General features: G+C 39.6%; 1 long non-coding RNA gene across 1 annotated transcript in view; it reads right to left on the bottom strand.

The window, feature by feature from the left end:
- Nucleotides 1-251: 251 nt before the first annotated feature.
- The window catches only part of LOC121402943, a 34663-nt gene continuing 15673 nt past the window's right edge, over nucleotides 252-19241 (bottom strand). The window contains exon 4 of the long non-coding RNA XR_005966887.1: nucleotides 252-789. This is a non-coding gene — a long non-coding RNA (uncharacterized LOC121402943). The remainder of the gene's footprint in view (nucleotides 790-19241) is intronic.

The following is a 19241-nucleotide window of genomic DNA, read 5'->3' as shown; positions in this document are numbered from 1 at the left end:
CCACACGCAAATCAGGCATTCACTCATTCAAGTTTTTTCTTAAATTGTGAGTTCATTCGTGGTATTAAAAACCTCACAAAGCTCTAAAATTCGACCTTTGATAAATAACCCTTTTAATGTACCTTCATATTTTGAAGAGTAACTTTTTAGTGTCAGTATCACTTTAACCTACAATAGCCAGTTAGCATTTCATTACTTTCAACTCAAATATCCCACATATTTCATTGTTTTATGGCGTTCATTCTCCATATGTTTCCAGTTCCCATGGTATGGGGGAAATATGTTGCTGTAATTACACTACCAAAAAATGTTAGCCCATTATGCTCGCAATGATGTAGTTACAATGATAATTCATTATGCAATGTTGCCATGAAAATACATAGACACAGCAAATAAAAAATTTGTTGTTAATAGATACGACTCAAAGGGGGGATTATTTAATAAAAGGCACTAAGTTTGTCCAGGAGCAGTAACCCATACCAACCAATCAGCATGTAGCTCACCTGTTTAAAAGCAAACATCTTATTGTTGATTAGTATGGGTTACTCCTGGGCAATATTGGTACCTTTTATTACATATGGGGGAAAGTCTGGTTTCATTTTAGATTTTTTTAGATTGTGTCCATATCGCTGACATTACATTGAATTAAATTGCTATGTTTATAGTTATTTATCCATTTACATAACTAACCATGATTGGGATTCGTTGAGTAAGCTTGTTGTTTAGACGATTTTAGACCTTTTAGGCCGGCAGGATCCGTCCAGTCGCATCCTCATTGGTTCTGAAGCACTGGGGACACAAAGAAGAAAATGATTGAGCCAAATGTTATTAATTGGCAGGATAGTATTTTTCTCCAAAAAAACGTGGCAAAGGGTACCTACACATGTTGCCAGATTTCTACCTCCTACACAAACCATATAAATAGTTCCATTTGCTTTTTATATTTACATCCAGGGTAGGAAGAACATTGTCTAGCAGTTGAATGACCCTTTTTTTAAAAAAAAAAAAAAAATGATATTAGCATTACCCAGAGAAGGTGTTCCATTGGAACTAATCTCCAATTTTAATAACTTGATAAATCCACTTTAGAAATATAATGAGCCTGGAATCCAAATAGCAGCTGAAATGAATGCCGAATTGGCGATTATAGATGTCCCCTTGAAGGGTAAATGCCATAACTGTAGCGAAATTGTAATCAACGCTAAAGCCAATCTGATAAGTAAGATTATTTTCGTGCCTTTTTTAATAGAATGTTAAAAAAGCAGCAAACTTCACCTTCTATTTGTGCTCAGTTTTTTTTATAATCTGACTGATGCTGAAAAAAAGTAATAAATGAGAAAGTAATGAAGCTCACAAACAGGGAAATTACTCCTCAAACAGCCAACAACAGAGACATTAATAGAGAAGGGGGAGAAAGACGACCAAAAATTGATGTTGTGTAACTTCCCTTTGTGTACAGCAATACACTGTGATTTCATTCAATCATGCATGAAAGATAGGGAGGGCTGAATAGAATGCTTGGTTCTATGATATCTTTTAAATATGCTGAGGTGCTCTTTTTTCTTGCCAGACCAGGACAAAAGCCCAGCATTTGGCAGACGGTTTTAATTTATCCTGCTTCAAACGGATTTCCAGCTTTTCAGGCGGAACAAACAAAATTCTTTGAATTGGGAGTTCAAATGACAGTCGTGTTTGTAGTCAATAAATGTTTGATATTTTGGGGGAAGCATCACGCCAATCAGCTTATAGTAAGTGGACATTTCATTGTAGATCTTCTTATTTGTATAAAACTCTCATGAAGTTTGGTTTCATATGAATATGGATTTGTAGGCATCCATAGGGTTAAAACCCCTACTCATTTGGGAAATCCCCTATTAGTATATTTTACTTTGTTTTCTAAATAAGGATCTTGGTACCTGTAACCTGGATCCTTTTTAGTACAAAATAAAACCCTGATGGAACTTTATTATGCAAACCCTAACAAACTTCACTCCTCATGCATTTTGGGCTCGTGGCCCAGGTGGGTGGTGACCTGTTATAGGATAATATACTGACTGGAAGCCTAGGTCTCTTCCTCATTGGCTTCTGAAGAACATGGAATTTAGTCCTACTAAATGAAAGTCCTAAGAAAGATGAGCCCTTTGTGAAGTACAGAAACAGGGACCATGTGGATGAAGCATGTAGGTAGTGGTGGATTAGCTTCTGTTATAGTACATTCTATAAGCAGACTATTTGATCTACAAAGAACAGTTCTGAGCTTCAAAATAGAAGTATACATTAGAAGTAACTCTTCCTGTTAAAGTAGGGATCATATTGGAAAAGGAATCAGGTTAGAGGATTTCCCCAGAGGTAATCCAGGTCCACTTAAGGGTATCACAGAGGTATAGGGGGTGCTGCCATTGTCTTCTAAGAATTGCTGTGACCACTTAACTGTAACTGAGTCATTGGTACTACTCAAGTCCTTTATTTTGTGTGCAAAAAATAAATGTGTTATTGGCTCGAGAACTCCTGGCATCAAATAATATCCAAAGAAATATTGTTGGTGCAGCTGAGATGTATAGTTTGGCAACAAATCTCCCACCCTCCACACATGTATGCAATAGCACAGCTATGATTGAGGGTCTAATATAACTGGTTTTCTACAGTTAGTCCTGGGTGAAAAAATTATTTTGAACTAGACATTAAGCCCGTTAAATTAACGGGCGCTAGAACATATGTAGTCAAACATTCGCCAGAGACGGTCCGTGGGGCACATGCGCGGTAGCGCAATCCCACGGACACAAGGACTGGACGCAGAGACACTTTATTTTATAGGATTCTTTCTAATATCCTATTACCAATGGGATCACTATGGATGAATATAAAAGGGGGCATTACACTCTTATACTCTATATATTATTATTTGCTAGATTATTCCAGAGGGCATAAATAAAGGATGTTTCATTTTAAGACGAAGAATGGCAATTTCTGCTTATAGAATAGTTTCAAGAAACGGTAGGGCATTTCTTTAAGTAATTGAGAACATATAAGGCTCCTAGTATTAATGCTTTCAGTACAGTGTTTATAAAGGGAGTGAGTAGTATTGTAGTGAGGAATTCACTGTTTTGCCTTATGAATCTGGCTGGAAATTGGATAACAATTTTTTGCAGAATGGCTAGGGCCAGACGATGTATCACTGCAGGTTCTCCACAGGTGTAGAATCTGCTGTCCAGCTCCCCTTGCATTTTTGCCCTTGCCAAAATCCACTGCGTCTGCCTGCACCCAAGCAGAAACAATGCGTCTGGAGTGCCCCATTGGAAGGTACTGGAGACTCGATACACCCAAAGGAAACACTGGCTCATTCACTATGATTAAAAAAAGTAGTCAAAAAAACTCCTGTTGCATCTAAATTCTCAGTTGGCCCAACCTACTGAGTACTATCCAGTATCATGTCATGGGCTGAATCCCACCAGGTCCTTCTATCAGCTGTCTTCATTCCCGGGAGTTAAAACTGGGAAGCAAAACTGCAACACACTAGACCCATGTGAGTGGCATCTAAAACCAGCAGTCTTTCAGTAAATAGTGAATAAATGGGGCCTCCCCTGCATGGATATCATGGCATTGCAGTTTAATGCTCAGCTTCCAAGATTCATAAAAGTCCACACAAGAGGCACTTGCCTAGAGGGCAACAGTTGGGGAGCACCAGGCACCTATCTCATATATCTGCCTACCCTTACTCCAAGGCCTTGTTCCCTCCATCACCCACACTTCACTGGTACCTGTGCCATGACCGCACATGAGCGAGTGCCAAATCACATGCTAGGCCGATGGGTGGGTTGCCTAGGGTGCCCGGCTAGCTAGGGCACCTGTCTGGGCCCCGTGGGGGTTGTGCATCCTCTATAGTTACGCTACTGCCTATAGAAAAATAATATAAAGCATATATATTGAAGTAACAGACCCATTACTAGGTATCACTGGATCAAACTATATTGCTGAATCATAGGAACTGCCCTGGTGGGATTTTACAAATGTGATTGCAGTTTGATAAAGAATAATTATAACATCAGAAATGATGGACAATGCCAGCAAGCAAATAGCCTGTACAGATACAGTGATGATTATCTCTATGAAGCCTGCTTCCTGCTGTTGACCATAAAAGAAAAAAGAAAAATACAGTATGGGTTTTTTTTTTTTACGATTAATTATAAGTTGTTTTTGTAAGGTTTATAGGAGTAATTAATCACTGGGATATTTTTACACCAACTACAAACCCAAAAACATGTGTGTATCTTTACTTCTGTCTCGGCATTTGGAAGTTGGAATGCATTAGAAAGAAAACAGCTTCTGAATTGGATCTGATTCAGCGCCACACAATTATCACAGGCTGCTGGGTACGTGGAAAAACAGCATCCAGGTGCCCATATTGCTCCCTAGTTTAGAAGCTCCCATTATAAATGTTGTTTTCAGCTCCACTGGTCTTTGAGATAACGGCAACACCTTATAGACTTGTGCTCAAGTGACATAATAAAACAGGAGGCTGTGAGATGCTCATTCCTATGGCTTTCCGTTAAAAGGGTGATTTGTCCCTGCCTGCTTATTCTAGAAAAACAAGGGCTTCTATTCTCAACATCTCTTCTTTTTTACTGAAGGATAAGTCTGCTTCTTGTTGTTCAGACCGCATGGTAGCGGAGCAGCTGTGCAGCTGGCAGGGAATGAATTGTTTCAGAAAAAAAAAAAACAAGAAAACGAGCAAAAAGATTTTAACTCATCTGTATATTGTCTAGTGCGTATTATTATTTAAATAAACCTTCTTTTTTTTTTATTCCTCAATTTAATTAGCAGTCATGTTTAATCGGGCTTCGGAGACGCTTAGAACAGTGATGTAAAATGCATGCATATTAGCAAACTCATTAATGTTGAGTTAATTACCAGATACAGTAGGAAACAAACGGGAGCCGGTGCTATCTGTCGAAATTAATAAAATGCCGTGTACAGGCAGAGGAACATTTTAAGAGTTTGAGGTTTGCATGTTGTCTTGGAGATATGACAATGGCAGGTCGTAGATCCTTTATTCTGTATATCACTGCATTTGAGTCGAGATGCGTTTACTGAAACAATAAGAAAACTAAGCAGAAGAAGAATATACTGCATACTGATGCCTACTCTAAGATATTACCATCACAAGTGAGCAACGGGCAATTGCTTGTTTTTACCCACAATGCAGTGGCATACCTTCCAACTGTCCTGTTTTTAGAGGGACAGTGCCTCGTTTGTACTGGAAAGTCCCCTTTTTCTCTGCACTGAACAGCCACAAAAAGAAACAAAGTTTCTAACTTAATTGGCTTTTGGCAGAGAGCCCAGAACAGCCACAACAGAAGATAAGATACATTTGAAACAATTCAAACGTATCTAGATAAGCAATCTAGACAAGCAAATAAGTCATTGTAACAATATAAGATAACAGGTCCCTTGGGAGAAGTTAGACAGCTTAAAGGGCAATTTACCTTCATTAGCAAAACTGTAATAACTGGAAAAAAAAACACAGAACTATATTCAAACATTTATAACCTGCCAGATTTTGTAAAATGAACATGGTAATTAGTGGGTGTGGTCGCAAAAATGGGCGTGGTCGCTCTACGCGCGGCAAATTTTTTGTCCCTCATTTTATTTCCAAAATGTTGGGAGGTATGCAGTGGATTTCTCCATGATTCCAGAATAATAGCAATCGCCAAGGGGGAAAGTGCCGAACAAGATTAGCATAACTGTACTTGGACATGAAACACAACTGAGCTGAAATTTTTCTAGTTCCAGTTGGTGTCATTTCCACCATTCAGGCGTGAGAGTGCACCCCATTTTTTTTACACAACTACATTGTGCCAATTGACGCATGCAGCAGTGGGAACCAGCGCCGGGCCATGCGACCAGTCACCATAGGCAACTTTGCAGCCTCCACCCACCGCACATGCGTGCATGCTGATGACACTGCTGGCAAACAGGCAAACTGAGGGGGACAAGGCCTAGATCAGGGGTAGGTGACAGAAGAAGCATGTGCCTAGCACCCTTCCACCTCTGCCTTCCCCTAATTCTGCCCCTCGTGGGAACCCTGGAGCTACTGCCTGGTTTGGAGGTGGCAGTAGCATCAAGGTTCTCTTGTGTCAGTGGGCACAATATTCCATTCCATTTGGAATAGGAGGCAAGGAGAAAGGAGTGGTGCTGAGTGAAGCAATACAAAAATGCAAGTAATGTATTTTGGGACAAGAATCTTTTATGAATGAGGTGGAATTAGCGGCCCCACATCTGCACTTGTAGTCGTAAATTACCTCTTTTATCCATGGTGTCTCATGGAGAGAATTCGAGTGAACCATATACCTATATTAGGTTTCTGAGGGATGGCTGTTTCATACTGGCACACCATGATTGTTTATACCATGCTGATTGCCTGGTAAGAAGCCTTCACGTAGTGGGATTTAACAAACAGTTGATGCCCCCCCACTAGGAAAATAAATACCTTTAACTCTTTCTTGGCCCAAAACTGTATTTTTAGAAACTGGAGTAGAACATGGTTATACTGAAACCCTCTTTCTCAGCTGGGCCCTTGTGTTATTGTGTAGAGCAGGGCTGTCCAACTGGCGGATCGCAGGCCGCTTGCAGCCCCCCCCCTTGTGTGGCCCCCACCTACCTGCTGTGTCTGTTTACCATGTGAAAGCTTTAAAAGGTATCACTACAGAGATTAACTGGCCCCTGCATTGTTTAAACCTCAAATTCAGACTAATCCCCTATATTGTTCACACCTGTGATCCCCCTGCATTGTTCACACTTGTGACACCTCTATTGTTTATATGCTAAAGTCCTGTACTGTTCACACCTGAGACCCAGACCACAACTGCCCTCATTGTTCACCTGTTCACACTTTATACAAAATGCTAATGGGGCACCAGCACTGTGTCACTGTATGTAGCACATATTAGAGTGGTCTCTTGCTCTGTGCCATCCCACCAGCGATTTTCATTCTAGCCAGTGGGAAGGCAGGGGAAGGCAGTTCGGGGAGATTAGTCGCCCCAAAGAAGAAGAGATTTGTAGCCGGGCTACTAATCTCCCCGATTCTGACTGTGTGACTCTGCCCTCAAACAGAAAGATGACAACCCTAAACCCAATAGATAGGCAGTGAAGCAAGCCACTAGTGGGTCCAAGTAGTTCCTGGAGGCCAATTGTCTGTCAAGAATTTTATGTTGTTTGCTTTCAAGATAGAGTTGCATTTTTTTGTTGGGCCCTTTCATGGATTCTGGCAAATGCCAGAGGGGCTGCTGTAAGTTGCCATAAACAATCACTATTTATTGGACTGGTAGGGAGCTGGCTGGGCCTCTGTGTACTTGAAATGCAGGGCCTTTTTAGAATCCCAGTCCAAACCTGGGGGTGGGGACCAAAAGGGGTTGAGTCGATGACATAAATGAGGTGGGACTATGACATGTAGGGCTGTGATATTAATGAGGAGACAAGGTAACAGAGGTAATGGGCAAGATGGATGGGAAACAGAGAGGCAGAATTAGGGCACATTGGAGGCGGGGTAGAGGCACTGAGGGAAAGGCAAATAGGCATAGGCACACCTACCTGAATATTTTATTTGGTATGTTGGTATGTGCTAACATGCAGATTACAAATAAAAGTGGTTTCACTTTCACCTGCAAGAAAATATAATTTGCTTTGAAAACAGTCAAGTAAAAAAAAAACTCTCAAACTGATTAAATGGAATTGTGTATAGTAAATGGCCAGACATAACCACTGACAGCAGTTGGTGCCTTTTCCTTTTTTGTTTCCGCAGTGTAAGACAATAATGCAGATACTCCCATATACATGTCCTAAAAAGCTCAAAAAAGAAACCCAGAAGCGGTGAGCCAAAAGCGAGTGTCCTGCCCAGATGGATGCACAACATTTTGCTTTCTGTGGATTCTGTTACTGGAACGGGAACAAGATGAACAGATTGAAAAGAGAAATACATTTCCATTGCAGGAGAGAATGCACACTGATTGAATTATGCTTTCTGGGGTGTGACGGATGAACAATGTTCTCCTCCAACTTCTACAAATGTATAATGGGAGCAAGATCCCTCCCTCGCCTGCCAGGTACCTTGGCAACATGACCCCATCATTCTGACCACCATTGGCATCATTAGAGAGAGCACCATCTGTACTATTCTTCACTTAATTCACTCTGCAATTCATAAAGAAGCAATTTGCTTACATAGTAAAATCCAGGCTTGTAGTAAATGAGCCTCATATCTCTGCCAAGTCAGCTCCATGGGTAGCTTAGCTCTTGGAATTATTTACAGCATATTTTGAAAGAAACTTTTAAAGGCACATGATCAGTTTGAAATTTTGCAAAACAAAAAAGTTGTAGTGCACCTGTAAGTGCACTTTAGCTGTGGATTTGCGGATGTGTGTAACCAGGCTAAAACTGCTTGTACTGTGCCCAGGACCCACATGTACCTGGTGTAGTTCAGTGCAGCAAAGGACAGACTGAGAGGGGGTTTGTTGCAGCAAAATTTAAAGGTTTATTAACAGGAACAAAATGGTAAAATATTCTCAGTCACTTCAGGTACAGCAAAATCAATGGGCGAAATTAAAATCCCTCTCAGGGGTAAATTTACAGCATACAGATTAACACAATCCTTTGTACACCCCTCCTGAGATTTAAGTACGGCTCACAGGGATTCTCAGCCTGGGATCTTCTGTCTTGATTCCCTACCTGGTCCTCAACTCACTGATTTCCCTGAGCTAGTGGTTCACATACCACGGGGCACTAACCCCACTATCTTTCCTCGTTGGAGCGACAACTGCTCACTAACTTCCTTGAGCTGCTCTCTCTCTCCTAGAGCCACTGTAACAAATACTACTACCACTATCTGGCCTCCTATAACTCAGGGCCTGTATCAACCTCACAGAGAGGGGAGGTTCCAGGAAAGACCTTGAACACCTGGGTCTAAATCCCTTTATACTTCTGAATCCTACCCCCTACTAGCTGAAGGAACAAGTTCCTATGGCTCCTGGTTGTAGACCGCAGTGCCAGTGGGTGCAAGATGGAAAAACAAGGTTTGTTTAAGATTTGAATGAGATTTGGATGAGAATTGCTTCCCAACTTGCATGTCTCAATGAGGTGCAAGTTAGGGGGTGGCAGGGGTTATCAATCTGAACATATTAAGAATAAGAGATAACCCCAAGATGTTAAATAGTAGGCACTCACCATTAGAAATGTTGGTTTTAGTTGCCAAGCCCCAAACTTACAGACAAGTATAGTGAATTAAACTAATAATGAAAATATGAGCAGGCACTCAACAACTCCCATCATAGCAAGCAAAGTATCTGTATTTATTTTACATGTGTTGCGTGGTGCAAAAACACTTAATCAGAGGCTGGTGGGAGGGTTAAACCTATGTGACTCCCATATCCCCACCGCCATTAATACAAAACTGTCAAACACAGGCAGCGCTGTATTTATGGAGTAGGGGAATAGGTCTCTGCTCTCCATTTGCAATAATTTTTCAAGGTGCAAGGCAGGGTAAACTTTGACCATTTTTTTTGCACATGAGGATATTAGCTGTCATGTGATTGATCTCCTCTAGTATGGGCAACTTATCTCCTCGGAAAGATACAAGAAAACATGTGCCCTGCACTTATTCACCCCCCCTAGAGCCTAAGCTGACACATGAGGAGATACGATCAAGCTCCTGTAGTGAAATGTCTTAATGTAAATCGCCAGTGAGAAAGCATAAGCGTAGCTTCAGCTTTCAGAAGTTGCCTCATGAGGAATCTTTGGGTGACTTTGGAAAGCTGAAGCGACTTGTATGTTTCTTTGTTTCTCTTGCATGGGCAAGATAAGTTGCCCATGCTAGAGGAGATTAATCACATGACAGCTAAAAGCCTCATGTATCTAAAGGGTACAAAAGTACACATCTTTGTGCTCATCTAACAAGTACTTGCTGCCCATAGATGGTCACAATGCAGCATCAGATGGCACAGCCCAGCCCTATACTTACCACCTGCCATGGGAAAGGTCTGTTATAGCGTCTGTCCACTCCCATTCTCTCAATATCATGCAAGTTAGAGGAGAGGGGAAATTCCTAAGTGTCACCCCTCCTGCCCCTAATAAATAAAGTGCTGATGAATGCAAAGATGATTGGCAAAGGGACTGCATTGCTTAGCAGTCCTCTATATCTAATGCCAATGCTTCAGCAACAGCAGCTTCCATTTTTATATCATTTCATAATTGGCTATGTCCCCACACTTAAGAAACTTATGTTAATTGGATATGAGCCTTCAACTACATTTTGTCCGTGTTCCGCCCAGCCGGCAGCCTGCACCTAAATTGCAAATGAATGAGAATTCTGCATGATCCCTGTGCATCCAGCTATTTGTGTTTTTATCTATGGTTTATCCCTTTTGAGGTTTGAGTATTCCGATTCTGCACATCTTCAAGCTTAATGTTCATTCTGCAAGGCAAGGCATAGCGGTTGGTGATGATATGCTAAAGCTACAGATGAATAGTGGGGTCATTATTGGGTAAAGAAGTAAATACACAAGTAGATGATACGGTCGAATGCAAAGGACCGGGAGGAAAGACACAATTATTTTTTAACAAGTTACAAATAAGTAAACTGCTTAATTGAAGGGTGCTTAATCCTTTTTAAAGAAGATAATTACACTGATGGGATAGTTATTGACTTGCTTCAAGGGATGGTCTCATTAATAGCTGTTAACTGTAATGGTTTTTATTTCCTCTTTCCTTTTGGAGAGTCATTGTTTTGTCAATGCTTAAAGGGCAACTAAGAGTTTTGTAAGTCTGTTTCTTCTCATTCAGAATAATGGTGTCACACAGGGAGATATTCTTATCTTGCATTGCTTTGGTAGTGAAAACATTAGGTTAATAAATGTTTTTTTTTCTCCATTGGCCTTTCGGAGAAACTCCTGAAAATGAAAGTCATTCAGCTGCGTTTTGAAAATCTGGTGCTCATGTGTATCTTTAAGCTTTGGTTTTTTAGAGGTATTCATATAGTAGTGCTCAAAGCTTTATTGTACTAATTATGACACAAATGTTTTAGGGTGATGTCAAGCCAAACTTCAGATCTACAGTTTCATCTAATTAACAAATATAATTTAGTATTAATGAGCCAAATTAATTTTTGTAACATTGTGCAAACTTAGAGAAGCAGGTCCACACAGTCTTGCAGCTGGACATAGGAGCAACTTTATTCACAGTTACCAATAGAGGTTCTCCAAAAGTAATAATTGAACAAGTCCCAGTTGATAGTTGAATTTCCAGGTTACTGGGCTCCACTGATGCCTCCTACACTCGTGTTCTGGCTCTTCAGGCCAAGGCCTGTGTACAGACATCAGGCAAAAGAGTCTTGTGTCATTGTCCTAGACCTAGCTCCCTCTTTCTCTGGATCCCTATCTGGTGAGATATGCTGGGACACTGCCTCCTCACTGTTAGACTAACTGGCCTATCAAAAACTCTCACCACCTACAGGGAGCTCCACAAATCTAACATATTGCTATCTAACCTCCCAATGTTACCTCACTGACAAAGCAAGCCTTAGACTTCCTGGTGTCATTATTTTCTCACAACAGCTCAGTGTTGGACTGGGGGAGGTGGGGTACACCAGAAAACCTGAGCAAAGGGCAGACCACTCCAGTTGCTTCTGCTCAATGCTAAGAGCCAACCACTCCGGTCACACTCTTCCCCCTCCCCTGACAATGCCCTGCTGCTCTGGCAATCCACCTTGCCCCCTTACCACTGCCAAAACCGCACTGCACCCAATGCATTCAGGGCCTTTAGTATTCCACCAAACCAAAATAAAACCATTTATACAAATAAACGATTCTGGGCTCAGGTTTCTGTAGGACTTGTCTGGCTGAAGACAATGTTTACACTCTTACTGTAGTTCTGGTTCATTTGTCAAATTTCCTAGCAGTAAGGAATAAAACAACTCTATTAATTTGTTAACATTATAAATTGAGCAAGTTTGGGGGGAAAAATAGCAGTGGATTGAAAGAAAATGTGATAAAACCAACCCTCCTCTTTGGATACAGTTTCCATTTAATGGGTTTTTAAAGAAGACTCTGGCAGGCCAGGTTTGTATGAGCAACGCTCAGCAGAGTGGAAAAATGAAGAAATGCCTCAGAGGATAAATTAAGGTACAGCTGTCTGTTAACTGGACAGGTGATAAAGGTGCAATTTAATCAAGTATTCAGCATAATAGTAACACTCTATCTGCTCCAATTTAGGAAATGGAAGCTGCTAACTACTGCTGTGGAGGTATGGAGCAGGTGAATGTTATTTCTCTTTTTATCTTGATTGGTACAAGTATCTGGCAAATGCCTTTCAAACTACCCATTGTGGTAATTAAACCCCTATTAAAAGGAAACTATTCACATTTTGTTGATGAGCAGTTGAAAAGTTAAACTCCTACCAGGATAAAATAAGTACCTGTGAATATGTGTAGGCAGCAAGTATGGAAATGTTTCTGGAACAGATACTTGAGAAGTTTCAGAACTCAGAAATGTACTGCTTCTGTTATTTGCCCCAACAATAAGGCTATGGCCAGACGATCCTTACCAAACCAGGTTCCTCACCTGTTCCCCTTGTTTTCCAAACTGCGGGTGGATTTCGATGTGAAATGCAAAATGTTGCTTTTCGGCGCCAAAATCCATTTAATAGTATTAATTTGGCTCTATTTTTAAGTTTGTAGAAAAACCAAGCAAGTGTCTCAGAAACTACACTGCAAAATCAATTACCTTTTATCTGAAATGCTTGTTTGCATTAACTACACCGATGCTTGGAGAGGTCTATAACTGATTTAGCAATAAAAAACATAGAAACCTATAGGCAAGACAAGAGCATTATCAGTTGCACTGAATGAGATTTTATTTATTTTATTTCAACAATTTTGGACATTTATGATGGACAAAATAATTTACAGTATCCCCTGCCAAATAATTCCTTGCAATGGGCATCTAATTTTGTAATAACTTCTCCAGGATTTTCATGTGATTTTAAAAAAAAAAGTTGAGCAACAATAGTAACTGGGCAATAAATTGCAATGTTTTGCTTAGTAAAATAATTGAATAAAAAACACAATAAAATAAAAAAGGTCTAGAAATGTTACTGATACAAACTCCTCAATGAGCACTTGACCTTACTGCTCCCTATTGTTTTTTCTAGGCTAAGCAGCAAGCAAAACATAGTAATTTATTTGTATTGTGACCATTACTATTCAAAAAACATTGCTAGCAAAAGGGTACAACATGGGGTAGTCGACATGGAACTCATACATGGTATATATCTTAACTTCTTCAGCCCATTTGTATTAGGAAAATAAAGGACAAAGATGCAGCTATCAGTGAATCCAAAGGCTAATGTAAAACACAATGGGTTCCTTCCCACCATAAGTTCAATCAGACCTTCAAGGCAGAATGGTACACAATTACCTCCCCAACAGGCTTTGTCAAGAATTATTCTCCTAATTATGACCAATAGGCATTTTCTGAGGCAATTTGGAAGCTAATCCTCTGTGCTTCTGACATCTCAACTTAAATACGTTGCCCAGCGGCTGCTAACGCTGCCTGCGATCAACTCATGGAAATGATCATTGTCTTTTTTTCAGGATGTAATGGAGCTAGCAAGACACCGCTTATTTTTCCTTTCCAAAGACAGATAAAACTGTAATTGGATTGATCTTCTTAACTTGTTCATTACACTAATAACGTTCATTGCACAACATATTCATTGCTGATGCAAGATAATCGTCCTGCTTCTGCAAGATTACATAAAGGAATATGTTTATTAGAAAAAAAAAGAATTGAAAAAAGATGTTAAACCCCCACTAAAAATAAAATTAAATCTGTTTTAAATAAAATGCACTGAACACATGCAAAGAGGACAACAGCAACTGATAACATCATTCAAGCTGTAATGGCTCTTACCAATGTCTATGGTACCAAGTAACACACAATAATGCTTGGAATACACAAATACATCTGTAATGAATATACTTATATTTATTATTTTATAGTCATCTCATAACAATAGCTCAGCAGTTCCCAAACTTTGGGGCTTGGGGCAGTTGCAAGAGGGATTCAAATTGAAGACTATTTAGGGAAAGAATTAGTTGAGTATTCATTTGCTCTTGTAGATACATCAGAAGGTCAAGTAAATTCCAGATACATCTTGAAGGTCAATTAGTGTGAGATTTCGGGTGAACACATTTGTTGTCCTAGATATTCTTGGCACTCTGTATCATAGATTTCTTATTAGCTTTGGGGGGACTTTACCCATGGTTTGGGCATGCAAGAGGAGGAGGCAAATTTTCTGTTGTTGAGTTAAAACAATAGCAATACCTCAATACTCTTGCTAGGGAGTAGTCTGCACTTCTGCACTTGGCTGCTGCTGTGCAGATTGACTTTCTTTGCTCTACATTGGCAAAAATAACAACTTGTGAGCTCCAGATATATTAAAATGCCTTGCACTACATTACTTTATTACTATATTATTATTATATATATATATATCAATTAATAGAACAGACACAAAAATCCAAAAATAGAACATAAATTAAAATCAAAGTAAAATTAACAAACAATTGTTAAGACACCAGAGGAACTTGTCATCCAAGTCAAAGTATTTTCAAAAAATATCACCTTCTAGAAAAATAAAACCTACCGTATTTACTTTTCAGAACAATTACGTAATGCTTCATGACATCTTGCCTACTGATGTAGCTCATCAAGATGCACCTAATACATTCTCTATATTTACATCTAACAAATACATACATTAGAATGAAAATGTTTACAGCCCTTGTACTTGTTGAGTTCTAAAGGAAGTTGAATCAACTCCTACATGTTCACTGTGGGCTATAGAACCTGCAAATCCACCAAATGACATTACTGGACGTCTAGTCTAGAAAGTCAACTGCTTCAAGAGTGTGGGTTGGCAGATAAACACTTTTAACGACCAGAAAACGTTCTCTTGTTCTAATCTGTGCTAGTGGTTTCATTTAAAGATGTGGCTCCCAACAATTTTAGAATTTTTACAGTCTAGCCAAAAGGAGATGGTGCACCACTAGCATAAACCTCTATGCACCAAACAACAACTTTTTACTTATAATTCAAAATGATTGGTCAACTGCAGTAAAACTGGTCATACATGGGGTGATATTGGCTGTAAACGTGGCACTCTTGGCCTAGCTTATTAGCCTGTATATGGTCTAAATTACAATGTGGCAACTGCTAGCCATGAATCTGGCCTATTCTGACATGTCTGCCTGTATGATTCACTGGCCTAAAGATCATATTAGTGTCATGATGACTTTCCATTATGCAGGGTCTCTTTTTACAAATTTGCAAAACCTGCAGATCTTCCCGTGTATGGACAGATCAAATGAGAGACAAATATAGATGCTCTTGTTTAGCTAAGAAGGTAAAAAATATCTATACACACCCAAGAAAGTAATAAAATTGTGCCAATCTGTTCATTCCACCCAAACATCAGTGACTGGGTCATGCAGGTCAATGCGGTGCAGCTGCTGGAACATCTTATACAGTTCTTGGTTAACCGGAATCTCCCCCATGGCCCAACATATCCCAACAGATCTAGACTATAAATGTATTAATTAAGTAGGTCAGGGCAGGCTGAAGCCAATATCTGCTAGTTGTTGTTTAAGGTTCAACACAGCACATTCCATTCTTCAACCTACAATCAGCAATAAAGCTTCCTACTGTATTATATAATTTTCTTCTGCACAAAGGAAACCCACTAATTTTCCCTGGAATATATTTTACAATTCCCCCAATTGCTTCAAAATGAAAAAAAAAAAAAAAAAAGCCTTTTCTTTCCCATTAGATGAAGGAAATGTCAGCATGTTATTATTGTAGCTTTTGCAAAACGTTTGAATCACAGCAATGAATCAGCACCACCACGGTTTATTACAGTATTGTCAAGCCTGTTATTGTAAAGCAAAGGAGATCAGGATTATCATGCGAGAAGATTATACAGTTCCTGTCATGAAAAAACGTACTAAGAAACCTTTAAAAGCTCCAAAAATAATTTGCCTGGGAACAGAAAGAGATTAATGAATAATGTTAGCTAAGACGAAAGTTGCCCTTTTTTTTAAATGTTGGCAATTCAACGTTGGTTTTATGTTGTTATGTCTTCTTTGTTTTCTGGAGATGTCAACATGGCATGTGTTTTCCTATTTGATTTAAGGTAATGGAACTTTTTATGTAAAATGTAGCACCGTGATAATTTTAATTAGAAAGCACATACACAACTAATATTTGTCTCACTCAAATTTATAATTTACTGCAATATTTTCATTTCTTTGAATTACCCCTCTCTGTGCAGGGAGTTTTTTATTAAGAGCACTTGTAGCATATCCCTTTGATACATGCAGCATATATTGCTATGGAGAGGAGAAGGTGGAGAGGGTAACTATTCCCTGGTGAAGATAATGACTGCTACATGAATTAAAAGGATGGTGATGCACTACAGGTGCTCCTAATAGATATATAATACACAAAAGCCATGAATATCTTGTAAATTATATCCTTATAAACGGTGAGTTCTGATGTCATCAGTTATAAACAGTGAGTTCTGATGTCATTTCTGTCACATGACTCACTGAAACTTGTGTATTATAATAAATAAAGTACCCCCAGTTGTAAAATATGAGGATATTAGAAGTTACCTCGGAGTTCCATGACCTGTATAAAAACACTCGGCCTTCGGCCTCGTGTTTTTATATGGTCATGAAACTCCTCGGTAACTTATAATATCCTTATATTTTACAAGAGGGGGTACTTTATTCACTATATATTTACCTGCACACAGAGGGGTAACTCAAAATACTACAGTAGGAGTGTACAGGTCTTGCAGACCTTTATTTTAGACACTTTGAATAATGGTTAAGACAGCTAAGAGTTGGTGTTTTGCATTTGGGAGGGGGAGTTGTTTCCTTTTCCAAATGAAAGTGTTACCTGGACAGGAGCTGTCTGGTTTCCCTAGTCTTTATAAGAGGAAGGCACCATGAACTCTTTCTCTTTGGATCCCACCTGATGGAGGAGGTGGAGGGTACTCAGACCCTGGAGATGGGCCTCAGTAACTAGCATGAGGATAGACTTTTTTAAAGATCAGCAACAATATAATTCGGCAGAACCACATGTTTTAGCAAAATGTGTGAAATGCACAACATGTTTTGGATCAAAGTTCCTTCATCAAGTTTTTATTTTACATAAGCACCTGATAAAGGATTTTTGATCCTAAACATGTTGTGCATTTCACAATATAAAGGATGAGTTTCTGAAGTCTGTGCTTCTCGAGAGTGATATTGTTGCTGATTTGTAAAGGTTTAGAAGGTTTGGCGGTACCTGACTCTGTATGAAGAATCCACGTTACCAAGAAAGAGTAAGGGGAGAATGTCACCTGCTTTCAATTCATAGACTTTCTTGTAGATTGCTCTAGGAGTAAAAATTAGGATTAGGGTAGTTAGTGAGATGCGCCAACATGGAGAGTAGAAGGATTAGTTGATCCTGAGCACCACCAGGCAGAGTAGGGACTCAAGTGTACAGATTTAGAGGTAGAAGTACATTTAATAGAAGTCTCACATGCAGGTGGTCCAAGTCAGGCATGATGGAGAGCAGGCACGAATCAAAACATTTTAATTTTCAAATAAAAGGACACCAGAGACCGGGGGTTACATTTCAGAATATAGGTTCTACTCCTGGGTATACCTGAGTGCTCTACTAATTGATTCTTGGATTCTGACTCTTGCCTTGTTCCTGGCTACTTTGATTGCTGCCTGCCCTTGACACTTTGCCCGGATTTTGACCGAAAGCCTGTTTAACCCCTTGTTACTGCAAACTGGACTATTCTGCTTAGCAGCTTCCTCCTTCGTCCTTACTCCAAACTTCAAGTGTTACTAGGCCCTGGTAGTATCAGCTTTAGATAGTTTGGGAGTATTATTGGCCAGTCTTCGAAGCAGATTCTCCTTGTCATGAGAAATCAGTATAGAGTCCTGTTAGTTTTCAGACATCTGAAATCCAGAAAGCCAGTTTTCAGACAGATAGACCATGGAAAAAATATCTATACACACCAAAAATGTTCAACCCTATGGAACAACATTTAGACCTCCAATAGACATGTACGGTGATGGTTTTACTTTTGGTGTCCTTTAAGTTAATGAGGGATTTGTAAATGAACTACTGTGAACTGAAGCCATGGTGGATTTGGTGAGTTTTCTGTTGGCTTTTTCTCCACACACTAACAAATATATATGGTTTTTGATATAAAATATTGATGCATGTAAAGGCAGCTTAAATCTAAAAAAATCGACAAATAATATAATATTCAGTCCTCTATAAAAAGTATTCTGAGGGCAGAGACTTTATGAAATATGGTTTTCACGTTCCTCAAATGTGCTAAATTTATCAACAAAATCCTTGAATTCAGTTGAATATATTTCAGGCATAAATCCTGTTTTGTTAAAAAAAAAAAAACTAATTTTTCCTTGGAGAAATGTTTTGACAAGTCCCCTGGCAGCAGAATTTACTTTTCATTAGTTTATCGATTTTTCAACAAGAACATGATGCACACAATCTATATGGTTGACACTGCAAAAGCCCTAAAATTTACCATATTTCAGTTTATAAACCTGTCGGTTTCCATTTCTCTGTATGTATTTTTAAGCCATTGCAAGCCAAATAAAAATTCATATTGTTATAAAGTATTTATAAACTCCAATGTATTCTTCAGTGCTGTTCTGCTGCATTAGGGGAAGATCTTATACAAATACAGACTGCTGGAAAATATCTTTTTTTATACACAGCAAGGAGAAAAAGTCTATAGGGAGCTATGTAAACTTGTCTCTCCTCTGCGTTGTTCTGTACAGGTTGGTTGTCCGGGTCAAAACTGCCTGCCTCGTTTTCCAAATTAGGAAAACCGGGCATGATTCCCTGAGATTGATGCTGTGATCGCCGGTGGCCATGTCATAACCCCGCCCCCAACATCACATCCTGCCTCTGCTACATCACACCCCGCCTCTCCTATGTCATGGCTCCACCTCCCACTACATCACGGTCCCCTCTCCTTGCACGGGGAGAAAGTTGGCAACCCTATGTTCTGTGGAAGGAGGGAGGAGGAATCCACACTCATGTGAGCTAACAGGAAGGAAGTGCTGCACAGGAAGTGCTGGAAGAGAGAAACAGCAGAGAGAG

Source organism: Xenopus laevis, chromosome 4L (assembly GCF_017654675.1).
Source record: "Xenopus laevis strain J_2021 chromosome 4L, Xenopus_laevis_v10.1, whole genome shotgun sequence".
NCBI lineage: Eukaryota > Metazoa > Chordata > Amphibia > Anura > Pipidae > Xenopus > Xenopus laevis.
The sequence above is the reverse complement of the archived record's forward strand: the minus strand, read 5'-3'. Positions and strand labels throughout refer to the sequence as shown.